This window comes from Phyllobates terribilis, unplaced genomic scaffold (assembly GCF_046119375.1).
Source record: "Phyllobates terribilis strain yellow unplaced genomic scaffold, ASM4611937v1 Scaffold_13__5_contigs__length_258822181, whole genome shotgun sequence".
NCBI lineage: Eukaryota > Metazoa > Chordata > Amphibia > Anura > Dendrobatidae > Phyllobates > Phyllobates terribilis.
The window spans coordinates 131,100,558-131,126,881 of NW_027362773.1; the positions used below are offsets into that span (position 1 = coordinate 131,100,558).

At 41.1% G+C, this 26,324-nt stretch overlaps 1 protein-coding gene across 4 annotated transcripts in view; it reads left to right on the forward strand.

Annotated features, from left to right (window-relative positions):
• TSPAN4 (tetraspanin 4) overlaps window positions 1–26,324 on the forward strand; it is a 791,893-nt gene that overhangs the window by 33,068 nt on the left and 732,501 nt on the right. For 3 of the 4 annotated variants that reach the window (XM_073658686.1, XM_073658688.1, XM_073658689.1), the window contains exon 2: window positions 14,480–14,628. The gene's annotated coding sequence lies outside the window, so the exon portion shown is untranslated. Of the gene's footprint in view, window positions 1–14,317; window positions 14,629–26,324 lie in introns of those variants that run through there. The other variant, XM_073658687.1, reaches the window with a different exon arrangement.

The following is a 26,324-nucleotide window of genomic DNA, read 5'->3' on the forward strand; positions in this document are numbered from 1 at the left end:
TAACTCCTCTCCTGTAATATGACTACTGCACACACACAGTCAGGGTCTGATGGCCTAGCTCCTTGGAACCAAGCTATACACTTTTTTATGAAAGATAAAATCTCTCATTGCAGGAGAATGACAGCAGATAGAAAACTCAAGTCAATTAAAAATGTTCTTATTTTAATGTTGTCAAACTAACCAAGTTTAAAAAAAAATTAATTAATATGAGAATACCCCTTTAAATTACCCCTCAACATAAAACTCCCCAACAAAATGTCCTTATATATTTATATAAATGGAAATTAATTTTGCATTCCGTACACATTTTCCATTGTATCTACCACCGCAGCATTTTTTTTTTAGGTTGAACCTTTCCCTTCCACATAACTTGCTAATTTTTTTATACGTAGTTACAAACTTCTTCAAATACTCAAGAATTGGCAATGCTTCCTTGTATCCATCCTTTTTTTTTTTTTTTTTCACTCGATCCATTCATTACTTGCCAGAAATAAACATTTACTTTACATAACACAAAGATCATTTGTATGTGAGGAGATATAAATACTCATTTATCAAAATTGCTTCATGATATTCTGCAGCCCACGATCCGAAAAAGCCCATTTATTACAGTTTGTTAATAGCTGGCATAAAATCATATTATTCAGTTATGTAGTTAGTCCGTGAGCGGTTCTGGCATTTAAAACTATAAATTTAAAGTTACAGTTTAGTTAGTGGGATTCAGAAAGATTTGTTTGTATAATACGCAGGATTTTCCAATACTAAAAATTGATAAATTTGTATAAAAACTCGTTGTATTATTCCCCCTAATGGCTATGGCTGATCTTAAAGGCAGCCGGTCACTAAGCTTTAAGCTACAGCATGTCAGTGTGCGGATTCTGCATGCAGTCGCTGTCGCTGGACAAAAAGGTCCTCAACTCATCTCGGGTACTTTAGTGGCCCAAATCCTATTGACAGGTTCCCTTTAAAGTGAATATCCACCTTTGAATACAAGTTTTTAGTTTTTCTCTTTTAAATCTAAATTGGTGCTGTGCTGATTAATTTATTAATATCTCTCTTATAGAGATTGTTTTTCTCATACAGAGCTCCAAATCCCCTGCAGAGATATAGATTTGAGAAGATAACATGCTGGCTACCTGCAGCCGCCACTAGAAGAAGCATGGGCTCTCACTGCATACTGTTTTATTAATAAGTGCAGTCTGTTACAGTTTTTATATTTTAAAGGGGTTATCCATTCTTAGGAAAAAAATAAATAAAAGCCGCTGCAGAGGTGATAAATTACCCTATATTCAGTCTTCTAACAATAGGGGTTGGAGAGGTTGCATCTTGTGGCCAAGTCCCATAGACAAGGGTCTACAGCTGGCTCCGGCTACGCGCACGGCCCTGGCTCCGGCTACGCGCACGGCCCTGGCTCCGGCTACGCGCACGGCCCTGGCTCTGGCTACGTGCACATCAGGAAGTTGTATGTGCATCGCTCACAGCTTCCATAGTACATGGCTTACAACATTCACATCCTCATCCAAAGGCCACTGATCTAAACCATCTGTTGGGTGGTGTCTGTCCCCAAACACACAGCTGGGGGTCTCTTTGTGATCTCTGATCTCACACTGATGGCAGATGAGCTGCAAGTGAGTCCATGGTCATTCCCGCTGTGCAGGTGCTCAAGGAGGGCAAGAGCAGCCGTCAACTTTCAGTAGTGTCCATTACCCAAATCCTATTCCCTGCACAGGGGTGCAGCATATTCCTGCCCCCTTCATATGCAACCCCTTTTTAAGGGACTCCTAAAGTATCAATCATCTGTCTTTGGGTATGTGGACACGTTAAGTATTTGCAGTAGAAATTTCTACATAAAAAACACTGCACTTTACAGTACCAGCAAAATGAATGAGATTTCTGAAATCTTGCACTTGCTGCTTATATCTTCCTTGCAGATTTGAAGCAGTTTCATATCTGCAGCATATCAATTCTAAGGGTACGTGCCCATGATGCGGAGTAGCAGCAGTTATTATTGGGAGGACCGGAGATTATGTGAGGGAAGATATCGGGATATTAGTTTGGAGATGTATGGAGGAGCAAGGTTATGCATGACTTTGTAGGTCAGTGTAAGGGTATGTGCCCATGATGCAGAAATTAAGCAGAAAATTTCTGCAGCGTTTCTGCATGTTCCTGGCAGTCAAAAACACTTGCGGATTTTAGGCTGTGTGTCCACGATGCGTTTTTTAAGCGTTTCCGCAGCGGCAAAAAACACTTAAAAAAACGCATGGTAGAAGGCCTGCCATGTTCCCCAATGATAATCCGCATGTGCTATGCACATGCTGTGGAAATTTCCGCTGCGGGTTATCATTGCGGAAAAAAACGCAGCACTACCAATTATTTTGCGGAAGCGCTGCTTTTTCGCCGCCATTTTCTTGCATTGGATCGCATAGATTCCGCATCACAGCATCTGTACATTCGGAATCCATGTGTTTTAATGTGCGGATGGTACCCGGGTCTGGAGGACAGGAGACTCCCCTCCGGACCCGGGTACCATAGTACCTGTAAAAAAAAAAGAATAAAATAAAAAATAAATATTATACTTACCTTCTGATGGCCCCCGCTCTCCTTGTCTTCGCTTGCCAGCAACTCGCGGTGGACTGAAGGACCTGCTCTGACGTCATTTAGTCATGTGATGGCAGGTCCTTCAGTGTAGTGTACCACGAGCTGCCGGCAGCCAGAACGGAGCGAAGCAAGACTGTGGGGGCCATCGGAAGGTAAGTATAGATTTATTTTTTATTTTTTACCATTCTTTCGGTCACACTATATAAATCCATGCCGTTTGCATGGATTTATATAGTGTGACCAAGTTGACAAGCACTTTCCAAGTGATGCTAAAAGCACTTGTCAACTCGCATGCGGAAATGCTTCACATCCGCATGTCCCTGGCAGGAAAACCGCATGTACAATCCACATGTACAATACGCATGCGTTTTTTCTGCCAGGGAGATGCAGAAACGCTCAGGAAAAAAATCCTGAGCATTTCTGCATCGTGGGCACATAGCCTTACACGCGTTTTTGACGCGTTTTTACATACGGATTTGACTTGCGTTTTTCAAGTGCATTGGGACCTCAAATCGCATAGTAGGCACACAGCCTTAGTAGTTTGAACTGGATACGCTGAGGAATTGGGAGCCAATGAAGAGATTTGCAGAGGAGAGAAGCGAAGGAGTAGCGAGGTGAGAGATGTGTTAGTTGGGCAGCAAAGTTAAGAATGGACTGGAGAGGTGCGAGAGTTTTAGCAGGTAGGCCACAGAGGAGGCTGTTGCAGTAGTCGAGGCAGGAGATGATGAGGGCATGCACAAGCACTTTAGTAGATCGAGGGTTGAGGAAAGGACCGATTTTGGAAATATTTTTGAGTTGAAGGTGACAGGAGGTGGAAAAAGCTTGGATGTGAGGTTTGAAGGACAGGGCAGAGTCAAGTGTTACTCTGAGGCTGCGTATGTCCGGTACAGGGGAAAGTGTGATGTCATTTATTGTGATAGATCAAGTGGGGAAGATACGTGAGATGGAGGAAAGATGATGAGTTCAGATTTGTCCACATTGAGTTTGAGGAAGCGAGAGGAGAAGAAGGAGGATATGGCTGATAGACACGCTGGGATTCTGGACAGCAGAGAAGGGGACATCTGAGCCAGAGAGGTAGTTCTGAGTGTCATCAGTGTAGAGATGATACTGGAAGCTATGGGACTTGTATTGTACAGGTGCATCTCACTAAATTAGAATATCATCAAAAAGTTAATTTATTTCAGTTCTTCAATACAAAAAGTGAAACTCATATTATATAGAGTCATTACAAACAGAGTGATCTATTTCAAGTGTTTATTTCTGTTAATGTTGATGATTATGGCTTACAGCCAATGAAAACACAAAGCTCATTATTTCAGTAAATTAGAATACTTTATAACAGCATATTGAAAAATGTTTTTAAACAGAAATAAACACTTGAAATAGATCACTTTGTTTGTAATGACTTTATATAATACTAGATGGTGGCCCGATTCTAACGCATCGGGTATTCTAGAATATGTATGCGTCCGACCGGGCGCTACTAATCAGCGAAGCAGTGTTTAAATGGGCTGTGCACTACTTTAAATTAACTGCCAAATGTATCCCTCCGGGGCCCCTAATGAATTTTGGAGGACCGGGGAGTGAGGCCGCCGGTCGGGCTACTTCTGCTGCGAGCAGCCGGGAGATGACCGGCTAGCACAGGGTGAGCGGATGAGCGTGTGAGGGTGAGCGTGTGAGGGTGAGCGTGGGAGGGTGAGCGTGGGAGGGTGGGAGGGTGAGCGTCCGAGGGTGAGCGTGGGAGGGTGAGCGTCTGAGGGTGAGCCGCTAACGGCCGCCATCTTGTTCTGAAATCCCGCGTCGCTGATTGGCCACGGCCTGACCAATCAGCGACGTGGGATTTCCTGGACAGACAGACAGACAGACGGGATAAGACAATTATATATAGTAGATGAGTTTCACTTTTTGTTATGAAGAACTGAAATAAATTAACTTTTTGATGATATTCTAATTTAGTGAGATGCACCTGTATGTGTGGTGTTCTGATACAACTTTATCTTAACTTAGCCATATCAATAATAGGTATTAGGACACTCAAAAGAACATTTCCCTATATGGCTAGCTTAAAGGGGTGGTCCAGAACTAAAATATTGAAAACCCATTCTAAGAATAGGGCATCAATATCAGATCATTAGTGGTCTGACACCCCATATTCCCACCGATAAGCTGTTACCAGGTCCAGCGACCCCAAGAAGTTCAGTGTGTGGAGCCAGAACACCACAGCGCCATATTCCATGCAGTGGCTGTTCTCAGGTATTGCATCTCAGCTCCCATTCACTGTTATATTCTGCATTGTTTGAGTGCACTGATGGCAAAATTGTAGTTATAATTTTCTTGTCCTTAACTTCCATCAGTAAGCAGCTATGTTGTCACTTGCTTTTTCATCTTACATACAGTCTATATACTTTATATGTTAATTTGGAGCTAATTAGTAATAAACATCCTATATAATATATTTATTTTACTCTTTTCTATAGCACAATCATATTCGGCAGCACTTTAGAGACATCATCAGTGTCCCCATTGGGACTCACAATCTACACTTCCTATCAGTATGTCTTTGATGTGTATTAGAAAACCCCTGCAAACAGGAGGAGAACATACAAACTCCTTGGAGATGTTGTCATTGGTGGGATCTAGATAATGTTGCACTGACAGTGATGTGCCAGCGTATATGTGGCATTTTCCCTTTGTAGTGGCTTAGTTGCTGGTTTTCAGACCGCAGAATAGTAGCTTTTAAAGAAGCGCTCTGTAATTATCCGTGTGGCAGGGACCGTCCCATACACCATGATAATAGGCTTTTTATGATTGCTGTAAGATTAGTGTTGCTGGGAGGTGCGAGATATCATGGCATGGACAGTATGGAGGGATATAAATTGTTCCCCGGCATTTATACTGTATGTGAAGAAGCGTATTGTGTTTTATACATGAGGCTACTTTAAAGTTTATTAGCCAATTACTATAAAAAAACACTTCCTTGCATCACCGGACAAGATATATATGCACATACATAAAGCGCTTTGCTATAATTGAATATTAAAATTCTTAGTCCGGATGTGACCTAAATGACAAAGCAAATTGAAAGTTCCTGGAAAGCCCAACAGAATTAATCCCCTCCCCCATACACCTTAGATGGCGGTCAGCTGAACGATAATTTGTCCAGCAGCTATTTTTGGCCATCTCTCCACACTCGGTCGGCCATACACTACTGTGTTCTCTATGAGAGAGCCACTGGCAGACTTTTAGCTGCAGTTTTTCTCAGGAAGGACAAAGGGATCACCAGTCCAAAATCAGACATGTCGGATCATTAACGCCATGCACATTAGACTTTCAGCCGAACCTGTAGATACCTGGGGATTCCACCAGTGACAGTCTATTATGTATGGGGGGGCTGAAGTCTGAGAATACCATGTATTTTTGCCCACTGTCAGTCGCAGATGCCCAGGAGGTGTACGCCAGACAGTGTCTGTATATAATACTTCAGCCTCTGGACATGAATTCAAAAAGCATCACAGAAAAAAAAACTGACTTACCAACACCAGGTCAGTTTACCAAAGCACAAGCAGGATGCAGCAGTCCTCCATGATAAAGGCGGGGGCAGCACAGGTGCAAAATACTGATGCGACAGCCATCTCCTCCATGAATTGACAGATATGCAAGTGGCTGCCTATTATTGCAATGCACATAGATTAGGCTTGCATAGGACGCCATCACACATATAGGTGTGGTGCACAGTGTCTGGCTTACAGCCTATTAATGACGCCCATCATTTTAAATCAAGCCGGCTGCCCGGCACTGTATACTTGCACCCCACAAGACAGATGCCCCAATTCACCCAACCAACACTAAAAGGCCTGGCTGCATCCTGCAAAAAATGAAAAATGTGCAATAAAAAGATGAAAAATAATGTATAAGATAAATACATTACATGAGGTATTGGTCGATATTTTGGCCAAAATACGCAAGCTCGCAACCCACGTCAAGGGTCCCCATACTTGCGAGTCCCTACTCTAAAATTAAAAGCTGCTCTCACAAGGACATGAATTCAAAAAGCATCACAGAAAAAAAAACAGGCCTTACCAACACCAGCTCAGATTACCAAAGCACAAGCAGGATGCAGCAGTCCTCCATGATAAAGGCAGGGGCAAGCACAGATGCAAAATATTGATGCAACAGCCATCCCCTCCATGAGTTGGCAGATATGTGAGTGACTGTGTAGTATTACAATGCACACAGATGAGGCTTGCATAGGACGCCAGTCACACATATAGGTGTGATGCACAGTGTCTGTGTGAATTGTAATACTACACAGCCACTCACATATCTGTCAATTCATGGAGGAGATGGCTGTCTCATCCGTATTTTGCACCTGTGCTGCCCCTGCCTTTATCAAGGAGGTCTGCGGCATCCTGCTTGTGCTTTGGTAATCTGACCGGCTGTTGGTAAAGCCTGTTTTTTTGTTTTTTTTCTGTGATACTTTTACTTCGGCCTCTGTCCACTATAGAGAGTCACTGGAAAAAAATATATATTTATACAGTGGTGTGAAAAAGTTTTTGCCTCTTCCTGATTTCTTATTCTTTGGCATGTTTGTCACACTTAAATGTTTCAGATCACAAAACAAATTTAAATATTAGACAAAGATAACACCAGTTATTGGGGTTAAGCGGGCAATCACTTTTCACACAGGACCCTGTAGGTTTGGATTTCTTTTTCCTCTAATAATAAAGACCTTCATTTAAAAACTGCATTTTGTGTTTGTTTCTGTTATCTTTGTCTAATATTTCAATTTGTTTTGTGATCGGAAACATCTAAGTGTGACAAGCATGCAAAAGAATAAGTAATCAGGAAGGGGACAAACACTTTTTTACACCACTGTATACCTCAATGTGTGCTTTTTATGGCGATTCTCTGTATATGAAAGCACAGTCTGCAGTTCTTTTCGATACAGGTAAATTAATGATATGCAAAAGAACAAACTTCTGGCTTCTATCTATTGAACAGAGGCTCATAGAAACATCAAAGCTTTCAACTTCTAGTTCAGATGAAGTATACAAGCCTACTGTCCAGGACTGACATATGATGAACTATTCTAAGGATAGTTCATCAATATCAGATCATTGGAGGCTCGACACTCGGCACCTCCACCGATCAGCTGTTATCTACTCCACCAGCAGCGGCTAGGTGTGAACAGTGTACAAGCAGAGCAGCGTGGCTCCTTACACTGTATACTGGGTGCTCTGGAGTTCTGCATATTTTATGTAAATTAATTCTGGCCCCATACACTGTTTACATCCAGCCACTGCCAGAGCAGAAAACCGCTGATCAGTGGGGGGGTGATGGGTGTCAGACCCCCACTGATCTAATATTTATCGATATGTCATCAATATGTTAGTCCTAAACAACCACTTTTGACATTTTACTTAATATCAGCTTCTGATTCAGACATACCTTACAGATCTATCTGAAGAGAACAATGTGGAAATTCATCAACATTGGCCCGATGGATCAAAGATTTTATGCCAGAAAATTCGCAACTTGAGGCTGCTCTAAAATTTGCAACTTTTGGCATTCTCTTGCCATTTTTGCCTAAGCCTGACAAAGTGGGTCGGGATGGGGCGACCGTCACTTGTCAATTTCATGATGAACGATGGCGTTGACTATGTCACAAATCTTACTCCAGCAAGGACTGGAGTAGGATTTGTGGTGAGGTGCACACAGGAGTATGCCATTCGTCCGCCGCTCCTGATTCATGAAGAGGTGTACCCTATACATCTGGAAGACGGGGACTTTATCTCTGAACATCAGACAACTGTAAATATGAAGCTATGAGATGATTCCTGTAAAGTTCTATCCGTTAGACAAGACTGAAAATTCAGGGAGTTACTAATTGCTTATGCTGAATGTACTCCGCATGTAACAGATGTGCCTATGGAAAGCAACCTACAGCATATGAAGTCATTTTTATACTGTTCTACTAAAATTCCCTTCTTTTATCTTCCCTTCTTTTGTGCAAAGCGATTTCTGCAGTGCATAAAACAGCCATAAACTAGTTAATGCTTATATCATCTTCCCCAGCATCTTTATAGCCGGGGCTTGGAGCCAAACAAACCACACTGAACGCCTGTAACGGAGCCAAACACAACCCTAATCATAGGCTGTTACTGTTAGTTATTCTGTGAGCCGAGCTCCACACTACTACATTGTGCGTGCAGCGCCGAGCGAAGATTCGCTGGACTTGTTTACTGTCCCCTGGAGATCCTCCAGAAACACAAAAATTAAACATGCAGCAGAGCTGATCCATAATGGGCAATCATTTAGATTTGCCCCACGGAAATTTCTGAAATTAAATCAGCATACATTGGAGAGAAGTATGAATTATAATAAGGTTTCTTTAGACGAGCGTGTGATTCATTATATGTCATACCATAGGACTGCAGTGCTGCAAAGTAACATATTACATGCACTCATCAACATTGAAATTACAACACGAAGAAGGAAAAGTCATGGAATTATGGAAATCACTGGATGGACAGATATGTTACTGATGTGCAAATGATGACAAAATGGAAACAAAATTTTGAAAACCTCTCAATTTTTTTTTTAGTAATGAGTATGAGTGCCACGTACAGAAATGCCCGCACTTACAGCCTTGGCTGCTATCAGTGAGGTCATTAATGACTGTCTGAGGAACATTCTACCGCACTGAATGAACTTGGGAAAATCATAAAGATCCACTGCTGGCTGCTTCCTGTGCAATTGCCAGCCAATGATGCTGCAGATGTGCTCGATGGGAGACAAGTCTGGAGACGTTGTGGGCCATACAGGACTGTGGAGTCTGTAAGCTAAACCTCCGACTGCTCAATTTCCCTGACTCCCATCTCCAACTCCGACTCCACAGCACTTACATGTACTTAAAGTGCAGCACAGATTCATCTCGACTAAAAGCCAAGATCCTTAGATCAGGAACAGAACAGACATTAATAGGACATTTCATAACTTTCCCAAATTCATGTGAAAAAATGTACAGCACATCCTGCATTGAATCACTGAACCAATTTCTTATATATTTTAGGAGTCGGTCCATTTTATACCGACTCCACCAAAATGAACACCGGCTCCATGACTCCGACTCCACAGCCCTGATGCCATAATAGCACGTTTAGGCCATACAGGCTGCTAAAAGTAGCACGAGCAAAAAGTAGCCTGGCATTGTCGTGTTGAAAAATGGCTCCTGGAACACTTTGGAGAAATGCCCTTGCTGCTGGTTCCACGAACAATTTAACATAATGTCGAGCTAATAGCATACCTGGAATTAAGACTAGAAGGGTCTGAACATTTTGCCACCCCACACCATAAGTAGGAGTGGTGTGATTGCCCACGTGAACTCAGATTTGAAGAATGGTGCTTAGTGATCCATTCTTTACTCTAATTAGACATCACACACCAAGCCTAAGGCGTCAAATAGTTTCTACACAAGTCATCAAAAGGAATTTTCATGACATTGGGCTATGAGCCAGACATCCAGCTACAGGTATTTTATTGACCTCACACCACTGATCTCATACGCTAACATGGTGCAAGACAGCAATGGAAGCTGGAATGAAGGTCTAGTCACTTCAACAATGAGTCCCACTTTTGTGTTGGATGCAGTGATAGCAGGAAATTGGTCTGGAGTCCATATGAGCAATGCCATTAAAAGGCTTTCAAGAGGGAACGTGAAAGTGTCCCAGGAGCTGTTTTTCACACATGACCGCTCCAAGCCACACTTTTTGTGCTACTGTGAGAAGCCTGCGTGGCCTAAACGTGCTACCATGGCCTGCAGCATCTCCAGACTTGACATCCTAGATGTGCCGGATGAGGGACATTGGTTGTCAATTGTAAACGGAGGTGTCAGCAATGGATCTTGATGGTTTGCTTCCACAAGTACATTCAACGTGGCAGAACATCCCTCAGACAACCATTAATAACCTCATTGGTTATTAAAGAGGTTGTCCACTACTTTCACATTGATGACCTGTCCTTAGGATAGGTCATCAATGTGTGATCGGCCGGGGTCCAACACCCTGCACCTCCACCGATTAGCCGTTATTGGCAGCGGCCGCTGGCCGGAAGCACTCACTTGCCGAGCTGCTCTGTGTACTTGTAGTGGCTGCCGCAGGTTACTTCAAATCTGCCTACTCTTCAAATCAATAGGAGGAGGATGTGCAGTACCCTGCAGCGGCCACTACAAGTAGACAGAGCAGCTACGCAAATAAGTACTTCCAGCCGGCGGCCGCCAACACTAATATCAGCTGATCAGCGGGAGTGCAGGGTGTCTGACCCCGGCCGATCAGACATTGATGACCTATCCTAAGGACAGGTCATCAATGTGCAAGTAGTGGACAACCTCTTTAATAGCAATTTTTTTTTTTTAACATTTGCCTATCAATAACATGCCTAACCATCAGGTCATTTCTATTATTCCACGACTTTTCCTTCTTCTGTTCCAATTTCAATATTGAGGAGTGTATTTACAACCAATCATGGTCGAAAGTGTTAACACCCTTGAAATTGTTCCAGAAAATTAAGGATTTCTCCCAGAAAATTATTGCAATTAGACATGTTTTGCTATACACATGTTTGTTTCCTTTGTGTGGGAATTGTAACAACACAAAAAAATAGAGAAAAAAAGGCAAATTGGACATCATTTCACAAAAAAATGGGCCTGACAAAATTGTTGGCACCCACTTAATAATAATTGTTTGCACACCCTTTTGAATAAATTTTAGCAATCAATCAGTTCTTATAACTATCAACAAGCTTCTTACACCTCTCAACTGGAATTGTTGACCATTCTTCTTTTGCAAACAGCCCCAGGTCTCTAATATTTGAAGGTACCTTCTCCCAACAGCAATGTTAAGATCTCTCCTCAGGTATTCAATGGGATTTAGATTCAGACTCCTTGCTGGCCACTTCAGAACTCTCCAGCACTTTGTTTACATACATTTCTTGGTGCTTCTTGAAGTATGTTTGGGGTCATTGTCCTGCTGAAAGACCCATGACCATGGATGAAAACCCAGGTTTCTGACACTGGCACTACATTGCGACCCAAAATCCTTTGCTAATCTTCAGATTTCATGATGTCTTGCACTAAGTCTAGGCACTCAGTGCCAGAGGTAGCAAAACAAATCCCAAAATATCTTTGAACCTCCACCATATTTGACTTTAGGTACTGTTATTTTCTTTCTAGGCCTCATTCTGTTTTCAATAAACAGTAGAATGATGTGCTTTACCAGAAAAATTCTATCTTGGTCTCATCTATCCACAAGACGCTTACCCACGTACATTTTGGCTAACTGCAGTCTGGTTTTGTTATGTCTCTGTGTCAGCAGTGGGGTTCTCCTGGGTCTCCTGCCATAGCGTTTCATTTCATTCAAATGCCGGATAGTTCGCGCTGACACTGATGCACCCTGAACCTGCAGGACTGCTTGAATTTCTTTGGAACTTGATTGGGGCTGCTTATCCACCATCCAGACTATCCTGCATTGCAACCTTTCATCAATTTTTCTCTGCCGTATACATCCAGAGAGATTAGCTATAGTGCCTTGGGTTGTGAACTTCTTAATTATGTTGCACACCATGGACAAAGGAGCATCAAGATCTCTGGAGATGGACTTGTAACTTTGAGGTTGCTGATACTTTTCAACCATTTTGGTTCTCAAGTCCTCAGACAGTTCTCCTCTCCTCTTTCCATGCTTAGGGTAGCACACTACCATTGCATACAATGCAAAGATTGAGTCAATGTCCCCTTTTTATCTGGTTTCAGGTGTGATTTTCATATTTCCCACACCTGTTACTTGCCACGGGTGAGTATGAACGAGCATCACATGCTTGAAACAAAGTGGTTTACCCTCAATTTTCAAAAGGTGCCAACAATTTTGCCCAGCCCATTTTTGGGGTTTTGTGTGAAATTATGTTCCATTTGCCCTTTTTTCATTTTTTTTGTTGTGTTGTTTCAATACACAGAAAGGAAATGAACATGTGTGCAACAAAACGTGTAATTGCAATAATTCTCTGAGATAAAACGTAATTTTCTGGAACAATTTCAAGGGTGCCAACGCTTTCAGCCATGACTGTATTCAATGACTTTATATAAATTGTAAGTTGCCATAACACTATCATACATGCATTATTATATACACCGATCAGCCTTAACGTTAAAATCCACTGGAAAGTGAGTGAGCTTATTTTGTGACAATGACACCTGTCAATGGGTGTGGTGTATTAGTCAACAAATGAAGGATCAGTTCTTGAAGTTGATTTATTAAAAGCAGGAAAATTCAGCAAATGTGAGAATCTGAGTGACTTTGACAAGATGACAAATTGTGATGACCAGATGAGGGGGTCAAAGCATCTCCAAAATGACAAGTCTTGTGAGGTGTTCCCTGTATGTAGTGGTTTGTACCTACCAACAACGACTCAAAAAAGGACAACTAGTGAACCAGGGACAGGGTTCTGGGTGCACATAGTGAGGTTAATTACTAGAGTTGAGGACCATCCTGATTGAGTACAACTTGTTGCGGTGAAATGGCTTTTACTCTCCTTTGATCAAAATGTCAACTAAGTACTCTGTTTTTACATGTGTTCATAGAATCCTAGAATGTTAGATTTGGAGGGGACCTCCAGGGCCATCGTATCCAACCCCCTGCTCAGTGCAGGAGTCACTAAACCATCTCAGACAGATGTCTGTCCAGCCTCTGTGTGAAGACTTCCATTGAAGGAGAACTCACCACCTCTCGTGGTCGCCTGTTCCACTCATTGATCACCCTCACTGTCAAAAAGTTTTTTCTAATATCTAATCTGTATCTTCTCCCTTTCAGTTTCATTCCATTGCTTCTCGTGTTTCCATGTGCAAATGAGAATAAGGATGATCCCTCTACACTGACAGCCCTTCAGAAATTTGTATACAGCTATTAAGTCTCCTCTTAGCCTTCTTTTTTGCAAGCTAACCATTTTCAGATCTTTTAACCTTTCCTCGTAGGACATAGTTTGCAGTCTGCTCACCATCCTGGAAGCTCTTCTCTGAACTTTCTCCAGTTTTTCCATGTTTTTTTTAAAAATTTGGTGCCCAGGGTATCTATTCATTGTTGTTATTCTAGGTTTTGTCTGTTAATGGCCGTAGTGTGAATGTGCACTTATATATTATACTTATACTAAGAGATGTGCTGGCCAATGTGTTTGTTTTTACCATACACCGCATCATAGTTTATACACTTTACTCTATCCAAAGGGATTACTATTTAATTTCTCCGTCTTAATCTGGGGTATTTTTTGTATTCATCTTTATTTCTTATAAGAATATTGGCACATTAGGAACCTTGCAGCCGCGTATCATCGTCGTCATCGTACCCCTATGGAGTTAACGAGTGCCTGTTACTATACAAATCTGTCACTTTGTAGGGTGATTCATCTTAAGGCCAATGATTTATAACATGGCTGTAACCAAATACTAATTCCTTATAATTTAGGATTGTGTATAGGCCAGCTTTGTAGGCTGAATACATACGTTGCATTTCTCAAAAAGCTGCAAATAGTTGCGGAGATGTGTATAAAATCCACACATCCAGTGTAACCGCGGTCTACTTGTAACTGTCCTCCATTGCTCCATATAATTGATCACTGAACACCCCTCATTGTTCTGCTCATCCTCCCCCCTTACTTGTATAAAGAGTCCCATTCTTGGTCTATTATAAGGAAATCTTGTAATTTGTGCAGGGGAACATCATCCTCGGAGAGACCAGTACAGCTGCTAGCATTTTGCACTACATCATGGATTAACGCTGTAATCCGAGCTTTTCCTTCCTCTACATATTTTGAATTTCAGATTTCTGTTTTTTGATAGAATCTGTCAAACGCGGAGGATAAAGAAATCTTGGAGATTTTGGTCCCTGACAAACCGAGAGAAAGGGCTGTAAGTGGATTTTGCATTTGATGTGAAGAGGTAGAGAGTGCCGGAGGAAAAGACGTTCATCAAGGAAAAGAATAAAAAAGGTATGTAAATTTATCTATTTATTGCTGGTTAATCTATTTCTTCCTTCAAGTTTAATGCAAATTTAAAGAGCACTTGTAAGATGACTAGATCTGATCCTTTGTTCATTCTTTCGTTGTCTCTTTTAAAAATATATTTTTCAGCACTTTTCCAAGTGTTTGCCATTTCTTCAAGAGATGAGCAAAATGGCAGATTCTACTTTCAAACTTCAATCTGTGGTGGTTTCTGTTACCTGAAAAAAATACCCATCACCAGTTTGGGGCTGTCCTTTCTATTAAAAAAAAAATAACAGTGGGCAGCCTCAGATTGGTGATTTTTCTTATTAACAAAAGGGTTCCCTAATGCCCCCCTAAAGGACCTACTTTCTGTCAAAAGTTGGGACTGAACGTTTAGGTTGTGGGATCCTGTGATGGAGAGAGGTATCCCACAACCCTACGTGGCCCTGCTTACTGTGAAAAAGGGAGGTCTGGATCTTTGCACTAATCCAACGCTGCCGCATCCTTTACTAAGCAATTACCAAAATGTAAGGAGTGCTGCGGGGAATTAGGGGATACTGCTTCGCATGTCGGGATCTGATGACTCATACGTTTGGACAGGACTTTTACTGGATAGTTGGGTCTTTTAGAGGGGGGAGGCATTTTAGCAAAATTGGTCAAAAATATTCATAATGCCCCCTAAAGGACCCACTTTCTAGCAAAAGTGGGGTCCAAACTTCTAGTTTGTGGGATCCTGTGATGAGGAGCAGGGCTGTGAAGTCAGTAAGCCAAACCTCCGACTCCAACTCCGACTCCTCAATTTCCACGACTCCGACTCCCTCATACATGGCTCATGTTTAAGTGATCAATTTACTGTAGCACAGATTCATCTCAGCTAAAAGTCTAGACCCTTAGATCAGGAATAGAACAGACATTTATAGGACATTTTAGAACTTTCCCAAATTCTTATGAAAAAAATATTCCCCACAAACTGCATTGAACTACTGTACCCAATTTATCATATATTTTAGGAGTCAGAGTCGGTCCATTTTATACCGACTCTGACTCCACCAAAATGGACACCGACTCTGACTCCAACTCCACAGCCCTGATGAGGAGCCCTATCCCACAACCCTACGTGGCCCTGTTTGCTCTGAAAAGTGAGATCTGTCTCTCTGGACTAACCCAGCGCTGCCACATCCTTTACTAAGCAATGACCGAAAGGTAATGAGGGCTGCGAAGGGTTGTGGGATGCCACTCTGCATACCAGGATCTGACAACCCAGAAGTTTGGACAGAACTTTTACTAGACAGTTGGGTCTTGTACAGTTGGGGCCATTAGGGACCCTTCTGACCACTTTTGCTAATATGTGATATTTAGAAAAATCATTAGTCTGAGGCTGCCCACTCATTTCTTTAATATAAAGGGCAGCCCCAGATTGATAACTGGTATTCTTCAAGGTCCCCACACACATTAGACTAAGTCATCTACATCAGGCAATATCTGTAGGGTCGTCTGACAGCCTAATGTGGTGCCTCTTGACTCCACCAACAGATTATGACAGAGGGAGAGGGATCCAACTTGTTGAATTTCATCTTCCAATAATTTTATTCAACTTTTATAACATGAATAATAAAGGAAAAGATAAAGGAAATGGTGGGGGGGAGAGCAACTTGTTGAATTTCAACAGGCAATTATTTTATTCGTTCCTGAGCTAAGCTGCCGCCGGAGGAGTTAACGGCTCTCATAGAGATCACAAGAGCGCTCAGCAAAGCACATTGTTCCTGTGTGTTGGGTAAGTGGGCTTTCACATTGCATTCTGTGTCCCCATCGGGGCATACATCCGAAATTCCCTGCAAAACTGGGTCTGGATGCATGTGCCGACGGGGCAATAGACTGTACTGGTGACAGCAAAGCGAACGTGAGTTCTGATGTGCACCATTTTTGGGAGTGTCCGCCTACTGGAGGCATACACTCCCGAAAAAAGTGCACGGCAGAGCGCACGTTCGCTTTACATTACAGTCTATTGACCCCGTCGGCACTTGCGTCTGGACCCAGTTTTGTGGGGAATTTCAGATGTATGCCCCGATGGGGACACAGAACGCAATGTGAAAGCACCCTAAGAAAGCTGCCAGCTGAACAATCCATCTAATGTGTATGGGGGCCTATAATGAAGGAACAGCTGAGGAGCATTTTGTCAGATGGCACCATTTTCAAGAACAGTAATACATCTTAAAATGGTATATAAATCAAAACATTTCTAGAATATTATCTTTATATGTTACACATCTCGTACAGAAACACCCTCCTTTCATGAATGCAGAACAATGGATGAGAAAACCCTTCTTTTTCCTAATATATAAGAGTCTTACATATGGAGCCAAAGAACCACAGAATGCCAATCATGTACTCGACATTTGATTATGTAAGATAAGTGATCCCCCCAGAAAAATACCACTAAGCACGATGCCATAACATACTGGATAAAGCGGAGGAATAATTGTGCTTTATGGGGCTTTGCCCAATTCATGACTAGGGCATCAGAAATTCTGATATTCTGTCCACCGTAATCACTTGTGTGGAGAAGACGCATCTCTGTTCAATCACCAGCAAAGCGATATTCTCTAGAGCCAAAGTACAAGCCTCTGATTGCAGCGCAGCCATGTCGGCGGTGGGCTGAAAGCGCAGGTCATTGGTGAAGATAAATATGCTTGTCTCAAAGCCGCAAGTGTGTTTTATTAACAACCTCTTCACAGTACTTTCTTTTTTTTATACCAATGTCATGAAAAAGACGAGATGCCATTCCAACTTACAGCCTGGGCATTGGTCCTCATTACATTTATGCTCTTCTGCCATATTCTTTAAATTGTCACATGATGGGAAGTCTTTCTATGAACATGTTCACCTTGTGGGATGGAAATATATTCTTGGTTGTTCTTCCTTGTCCAGTCCAGTGAGCTTTGTTAAAGGAGATTTGTCACCAAATTTCGCTGTACAATAGATCTATTAGACCTGATGAGGCTGATGTATTTACTTTGAAAATCAATGTCAGAATGGATGTATAATCGAGATATCAGGAGGCGCTCATTATCCAAGTCGTAAAGAGATCATTTTAATAAAATGATGGGGTTATCTCAAAGTAATAAGGCTGCATAATATTTTTTATCCATGTTATCAGTACTTCTCACAAGGAAACAGAATATCTAAGATATCTCAAATGGCTGTGAGATTTCATCAGATTACTACAATTAATACCTTTTTAATATCCTTTTGTCATATGCCTTCAAATTACCATCTGGACTGGAATAGAGGAATGCCCCTGCTGTATGGGCTGCTATGTAGAGGAATGTCCCCGCTTTATGAGCTGCTACATGCAGACCATTGGGAGATACACTATCATTGCTTACAACTTTCTATAGACTTTGATGGCATTTTTTTTCCATGGGTAATATTCCACAGCTTGCACTTGCACAGATCTTGCAGTTCACTTGGGCCACATCCAGTGAATGAGGCTATACCTATTCTATAACAAGCTCTTTTATGTCTGTAAAATAAGAAAATGGCCTCTTCAAAGAGGAAGAGGATAGAGACTCTAGTACCACCTTATGGAAGTAGCAACCGTAGAAGTCAATCCTTTTAAAGAGCGTTGCCACGTGACTTGGGATGAGAAACCAAACCAGAAACTCCATTTGCAGACATTTTCGCTTCATCAATGCAAAGCAGAAGAACTGATTTGACTGGCTAACGAGGCCTCTGACAGAAGGTCTAAGAGGTAAAATTTCTCCTTGTGAAGAGAGTGCCAAGTTGGTGTATGAGAATTGGAACATTTCATGGCCTATAAGTCTCCTTATGTCGACTTGGCACTCTCCACAAGGAGAAAGTTTTCTCCTCATCAGTGCAAAGCAGGAGATCTGATTTGGCAGGGTGAGACACCTCTGGAGAAAGTGCCAAGTTGGTGTATGAGACTAGGAACATTGCTTGGACTGTAAGTCTAATTGCATCGACTTGGCACTCTCCACAAGGAGAAACTTTATCCCTTGGAGGCCTCTCACCCAGCCAAATCAGTTCTCCTGCTTTAAACTGATGAGGAGCCAACATCCTGAAACACGTGTCTGCAAGTGAAGTTTCTGGTTTGGTTTCTTATTGTAAGTCATCTGGCAAAACCCTTTTAAAAGGGTTAATATTGCCTTTTAGGATTGCTGTATCCAGTAAGTGACACTAGAAGTCCAGTCCCCGTCATCTGTAAAGATGCTATTTGCATATTTGCCAATAAGTGTCCTTAAAGGGGTATTCCCATCTCCAAGATCCTATCCCAATATGTAGTAGGTGTAATTAATAATAATATTAGCAAATACCTCCAATTATAAATGTAATATAGTATTTTTGATTCGCTATGTCTCTTTCCTCATGTGCAGGCATCACAAGACCTTAGGTATCCATGGTTACGTCCACTGATAAAGTGACAGTTAGGTAGCTAGCTGCTAGTGGTCGTAACCATGGATACCTAAGGTCCTGTATTGCCTGCACATGAGGTAAGTGGCATAGCGAATCAAAAATACTATACTACAATTCTAATTGGAGATATTTGTTGATATTATTATTATTACACCTACTACATATTGAGATAGGATCTTTGGGATGGGAATACCCCTTTAAGCTGACTTGGCGCTTTCCATAAGGAGAATATTTACCTATAAAATAAGCATGATTTTTGGCTGAATTGTTTGGTTTGGGACGCTCTTCACATCACTGTACAGTCATATATCATATGTATGTCACTGTATAGCTATGCAAGGGCATATGTCATTCGTTGGCCACAATCCCGGCTGTAGGTGTCCTGTAACCACATTTCTATACATATATTGGGGCTCAGCGGGATTGACAGACGTTCTGCAACCTGTCCACCAGATAATATCAGATTTCAATTATTAATAACACGTAACCTAAGACGGATTTGATACGTTTTGTGGATGGTAAATGTTACTGGCTAGATTGTGTCTGATAGAAGTGTGAGGAGTCCTTGTCACCCCCGGCCACATTTCTCCATAATTGTATTTTAGATTGCATTTCTCAAGATTTTAACCGATGGATTGTACATTAAAAGTGACTTAAACTTGTTAAGGTCTCATTTACCATCTCCTTGAGATAATCTGTGATTTTCACATTAGTATCCATGGCCGCCGCGCTGCTACGTCATTGGTTTTGACATGGATCACATTGCATAATTCCAGATAACATACAACAAGGCCAGCCCTTGGGAGTTTAATGGGGTTAATTTGGCTGCGCTGTCTATTTGTACGCGGTGGGGAAATGACTGTGTAAAGTCCCTCCAGCCTTGTATAAATTGTTTTTGTTATTTTTGTATAAGTGGATTGAAATCCAATATACAAAAGGTGTTTAGATTGAAAATCCATTTTCATGTGTAATGCGTATTATTAAATGAAATTCTAAACATATCGGAGTTCATGAACTTGGATTTACATAATTGAACTTTCGCGTAAACTTTTTTTTTTCCCCAAAATTCCTCCTTTTTAGCGTGTAACAGCTGTTACTCAATACAGACAAGCAAATGTAAGTATATTACTGGTGCATAGAGCTATTAAAACACGAAACCAGGACTGTAGATATCTCTATATTATCATGCACCACTGAAGTCAGGCGCGTTACTGGAGATAAAAAACAGTATTTAGTAAATGTGAATGTAGCGGCTCATTGAAATATAAAAATTGTCGTATTTCTAAATGTCATTGAGAAATGAAAAGTTAATTTGCTTTGCCACACAGATTGAAGACAACCCAAGTGCAAATGCTCTGATCGGAGACACCAGAGTAGGACCCCTTCTCTATGAGCTAGGAAACACCTCTCTTTTTATGGCTTGATAAAGGCCCTGCAAGGCTGAAACGTTGTTCTTTATCAATAAAGGACGTTGTCTGGAGTCCTGGTTTCTTGATCTTTGACCTAGGACAGATAGACATACTGTAAAGCTGGCCATACAGTTTTCCAGGCCTCCGGTCAACAATGACGGCACATGTTGAGGGGGGAAAGAAGGATTAATGGTTGGACTTGGACAATCCCGTTAGTCTTAGTTGTGATTTTACAAAATATTAGATCTCTAATATTGTGTAAAAGGTTCCTAATTTTATTTTATTTTTATTTTTTTCTGGACAACTTGTCCAAAAGTCAGGTACAGACAATATATTTTTACAGACACATTATAAAACCATAATAAATCATTAGGATTTTAAGGCAAATGTCTACATCCTCCAATATGAATATAAACACACGAAATGTGAACTAAAAAAAAAACGCTAAGAGTGACCACATGATGGGTCCTAGGAGATCCTGTCAGCTCTGCCAGGAGGCTGAATTTCCACTGTAACTGGGGCTAAACTGACCACTTTTTGACCTGGTGACAGGTCTTCTTTTAAGTGCTTTGTATATGTATTCATAACTCTCCCAATTTGTAGGTGTTGCCAAATAGCACATAATAAGGGCTGTATAAATTGGACCAAAATTGGACAGCAATGATCGGACTGGCCGGCGGGTTTCCTGACCTGAGCGTGACAGCTGCATAGAAATACAAGAAGCTGTCACACTCTGGTGGGGAGAGCCGCCGGCCAGTCCGGTATTCTGGTCCGATCTCGGTCCAATTTATACAGCCTAAAGAAGGGCAATGTAACTACAGGTAGCATTGCCATAGAACGATATAGTCCTCGTGTTTGTCACATGTCTATAAATGCTTATTGGCAGTGAGCAAGTTTGCATATCTACAGCTACGGATGTGATGATCATTGACCAAATCCTCGAGCAATAATATTTAACATCTGATTCGTCATTTGTTGGTCACTGGATGAGAATTGCTTTGCTCAGTGTAAATATTAGTTATGAATTTGCTAATTGAAATTTTATTAAAATTCTTAAAATAAAATTTGTGATCAGACTTGTTGCTGTCCAGCGAGGAGCTATGTAAAGGGCTTTATTTGTTGCAGTGAAAGTGTTAAGTTGCACAGCTAGTTGGCTTTAGGAGCGGATTACAGGGCGCGCTGATGGATGTCCTGTCTCTGTACAGATGATGACTCTGTACTGTCTTTTGACTCTAAGCTTTAACGTCAGTAAGATAAATCAACGGGATCAAAGCGAGTTATGCGTTAACATGCAATAGAAATCCTTCTCTTCCCCTCCCCGCTGCGTGCGCCAATACTGTACAACTTCTGTCATCCCTATAATAGGGATATTTTCTTACTAAATCCTCCTATTGTCCTCCACTGTAAGTACCATCTAGCGGACATTTTCTTGTTTATTATTTCTGCCAATTGCAAGCATTTATTACATCTGATCGTTCACTGTCAGCTCCCTGGTCACCTTTTTTTTGGTTTTATCTTTGACTTTTTTACACATTAGAAAATTCCTACTGAAGTGGAAAAAATTCTGCTTACAGGAATAAAGGTGCACGGCTGATGAATGAACATGGAAGTTGCTTTCTAAGCGGTCTGTGACACCTATATGTGATTGAAACTTTCTTTTTTTAAACCTTTTCTTCCAGTTTTGCTGTATTTTATTCATCCTCCTGCTACAGTCAAAAATTGAGCAGAAAATGATACATTATGTGGTACCAGTTGACATAAATTTGTGTGAGTCAAAAAGACAGTCCTGTTAGGTTTGCTTTATTAGAGCATTTAGATATAAAAGAGGGCAATTTCTGATCCGGAGAATGGCGCTGACTCTGGCAGACCATTTGTGTGTTACTTGAACTCCTATTTATGACTTGGACTCCTATTTATGTCATAGGGGAAATGTATGGCTAGTCCAAAAATAAACTTTTTGAGAAAATTTCTGAAACTGATTGCTGGGCTGATTTCAATCAAAAAAATGTGTCATATTCACTCAGCAGCTCTTTAAATGGGAAAAGTAGAAAGTGAATATTAAACGAACTTTGTATAGATCTACATTTGTATAGGTGAATATAAGAAACTTTGTAATGAATCTTATTAGAGAATTATGCTTCTTTCTCCACTTATGAGACACGTCTCCCACTATTCTCTTCCTACTGAACTCTTCTTTCACAGTGGATAAAAAAACAGCTCAACTTTGTCTTTGTCTTGCTCTATCTATGATAGACAGCCATAATTATCAGGATACACCTGCTATTATACTCTATGGAAAGGGGAGATGGGAGGAGGAATGAGGCGCAGAATGAGAAAATGGGCAGAGAACGAGACACAAAAATAATGTGATGAGCCTTCTAGCAAGTCTAAAATCTTCATTTTTTAACTTATTTTTAGACCCTCTTATATTCAGTTTACAACCACCTCCTAGCTTCGGAATTTTCTATTGCTAATGTTTTCCTTCCCAGTGATGCATGCTGGATGTAAGATTTGCATGCTCAGAATGCTTCATTTATACGACCCTGGCTTCATTTTTGGACTCTTATCTCTTTCTACATCCCTTAAGAAATCTCCTCTCTCTTGTGATTATTGACACTGGTGCTGAGGAGTGTGATTTCTCCCTCTTTCTGCAAAGTCTGTTCATTTTCCTCTCTCTATACTAGTACACAGTCTGTGTTATCTTTCCCTCCTCTCCCCGCAAACCGTATTTTGTGCTTTTTCCTCCCTATTGACATCCTGTGTGTTCTGCCCTCCCTGATGACTTAGCTGCTTTCCTCTGTCTCCACACTCTAATCTGCCATATGCAACCTCCTCCACCTCCCTGCAGCAATTACTAAAACTGAAAGAAAGAAGGCAGAGAGAAGATAAATTTAGCCTGAACAGAAGCAATAAGCTGTGAGATCTATGTGAGAAGCCGGAGCACTACCAGCTAGGTGAAACCGTTAAACAGACTCCACATCAGCAAAATGGAAGGGATTTTTAATTAAGACTTTTTATAAACTTGATTAATTTTGGTCTTGGGAAGCAAACAATAAAACAAATTAGGTGCAAAGGTGTCTATAGCCTTTTATTTCCAAAGACGTCAGTGTTCCCCTCGGGGTAACAAAAGGAAGGCAAGAAGATGACTCTGCACCTCATTCTAAAGCTTGGGTAGTCTGGAATCAATCCCGTTCATTCTGAAGCTAAAGGCCCCCATATACATTAGATAAAAGTCATCCGAACCTGCCCTATACTTTTGTTTTTCGGGGACCTAAGCTGCTGCCAGATGATTCTGGCTGTGGCTTATGATCGTTCCTTTGACAGCTATGTAATGTGTATAGCCAGCTTTTTGCTGCTACCCTTTCCACCCCGATGCTTTAATAAGTACTAAACCCTCAAAAAAAAGTGAAAAATCGTGTATTTGTCATACATATATTGAGCCAAATGAGCCCTAGGAAGGGCAATCCTGGACACATGCTCCAAAGATTCAGAGAGTAAGTCAAGACCATGGGAAAGGTTAATGCATTCTGCGTCAATAATGACATTATGTCTCTAGTATGTTTGCTGATGAATGTTCAATAATACAAACATTCTCCAAAATATAATAGCTCCTTCGTGTTTTTCCTTCATCTTTATTCCCTATGGCGTAACCCTGTCTTTGTATTTTCTCATGGTAATTTAAATTTTAAAAATAAAAGAAAAAAAATAATATTTTGGGAAATGTCATAAAATATTCCAATTTACAACTAAGTTTACAATAATAGAGTTTTTCTTTATAGAGATGCCATGTCAGCAAATAGCAAACTCGTTTGGATGTCCCAGTTAGGCCACGTTCACAGGGCAGTATTTTGGTCAGTAGATTACATCAGTATTTGTAAGCCAAAACCAGGAGTGGCTGAATAATACAGAAGTGGTGACGTGTTTCTATTATACCTTTTGTCTGATTGTTCCACTCCTGATTTTGGCTTACAAATACTGATGTGAAAGTGTGACCAAAATACTGAACGTGTGAACATGACCGTATACAGAGATTATCAGTGCAACATAATTGCCACTTGTCTCTGACTCCTGCGAAAAAAACCCCAAAAGGGGTGCTCCCTTGCACACGACATGTGAACCTGGAGTTATTAGATTTGGTTAGAAGTAAACTGCTGACAGTAGCAACAACTCTGTGAAGGAATGTAACTGGGATGAAACACCTCATAGTTGGTGTGGGATGCCACCCAGATGTGCCGTAGTCATCCATTCCCCATTGCTTTTGGGCTCTATAAGACATCCAAGAAGCCTTGTATCCAATTGCACATATTCAGGTGCTACCCAAAAGAAGGTTGTTTGAAAGTAGTTTTCATATTGATGTAGAAATTTTGCTAAAAAAAAAGTGTTTAGGCGCAGATTGTACGCCTTCATCAGGTTCATCATTTTACACGTTTAGATTCTCATACTTGTGCATAAAAAAATAGGAAGGCATGACGAAACATCTGGATACACCCTCCAAAAGGCGTAACTATCTTCCACACATACAGGTGCATCTCACTAAATTAGAATATCATCAAAAAGTTACCGGAATTTATTTCAGTTCTTCAATACAAAAAGTGAAACTCATATATTATATATAGTCATTACAGACAGAGTGATCTATTTCAAGTGTTTTTTTCTGTTAATGTTGATGATTATGGCTTACAGACAATGAAAACACAAAAGTCATTATCTCAGTAAATTAAAATAATTAGGAAAAAATACCTGCAAAGGCTTCCTAAGCGTTTCAAAAGGTCCCTTAGTCTGTTTCAGTAGGCTCCACAATCATGAGGAAGACAGCTGACTTGACAGATGTCCAGAAGGCAGTCATTGACACACTCCACAAGGTCCCAGAGTTCCAATTTTCATTTGGAAATCAAGGTCCCAGAGTCTGGAGGAAGAGTGGAGAGGCCACAATCCAAGCTGCTTGAGGTCTAGTGTGAAGTTTCCACAATCAGTGATGGTTTGGGGAGCCATGTCATCTGCTGGTGTAGGTCCACTGTGTTTTATCAAGACCAAAGTCAGCGCAGCTGTCTATCAGGACATTTTAGAGCACTTCATGCTTCCCTCTGCTGACAAGCTTTTTTGAGATAGAAATTTCATTCTCCAGCAGGACTTGGCTCCTGTCCACACTGCCAAAAGTACCAATACCTGGTTTACACACAACAGTATCACTGTGTTTGATTGGCCAGCAAACTCGCCTGACCTTAACCCCATAGAGAATCTATGGGGTATTGTCAAGAGGAAGATGAGGGACACCAGACCCAACAATGCAGACGAGCTGAAGGCTGCTATCAAAGCAACCTGGGCTTCCATAACACCTCAGCAGTGCCACAGGCTGATCGCCTCCATGCCACGCCACATTGATGCAGTAATTGATGCAAAAGGAGCCCCGACCAAGTATTGAGTGCATTTACTGAACATACATTTCAGTAGGCCAACATTTCAGATTTTAAAAAATCATACTTCAAGCTGGTATTATAAAGTATTCTAATTTACTGAGATAATGACTTCTGTGTTTTCATTGGCTGTAAGCCATAATCATCAACATTAACAGAAATAAACACTTGAAATACATCACTCTGTTTGTAATGTCTCTATATAATATGAGTTTCACTTTTTGTATAGAGGAACTGAAGTAAATAAACTTTTTGATTCTATTCTAATTTAGTGAGATGCATGTGTAGATAGTTAAAACAATATACAACTGCCATAAAACTACTATAAAAATGTGACACGGGTAGTCATAGTAAACTAATTGCATACTCTTGCTGTCACACTGAAGTGAAAGTATTGTGGAATGCCACAATACTTAGGGATTTGCAAGGGGTAACTAGGTGTCGG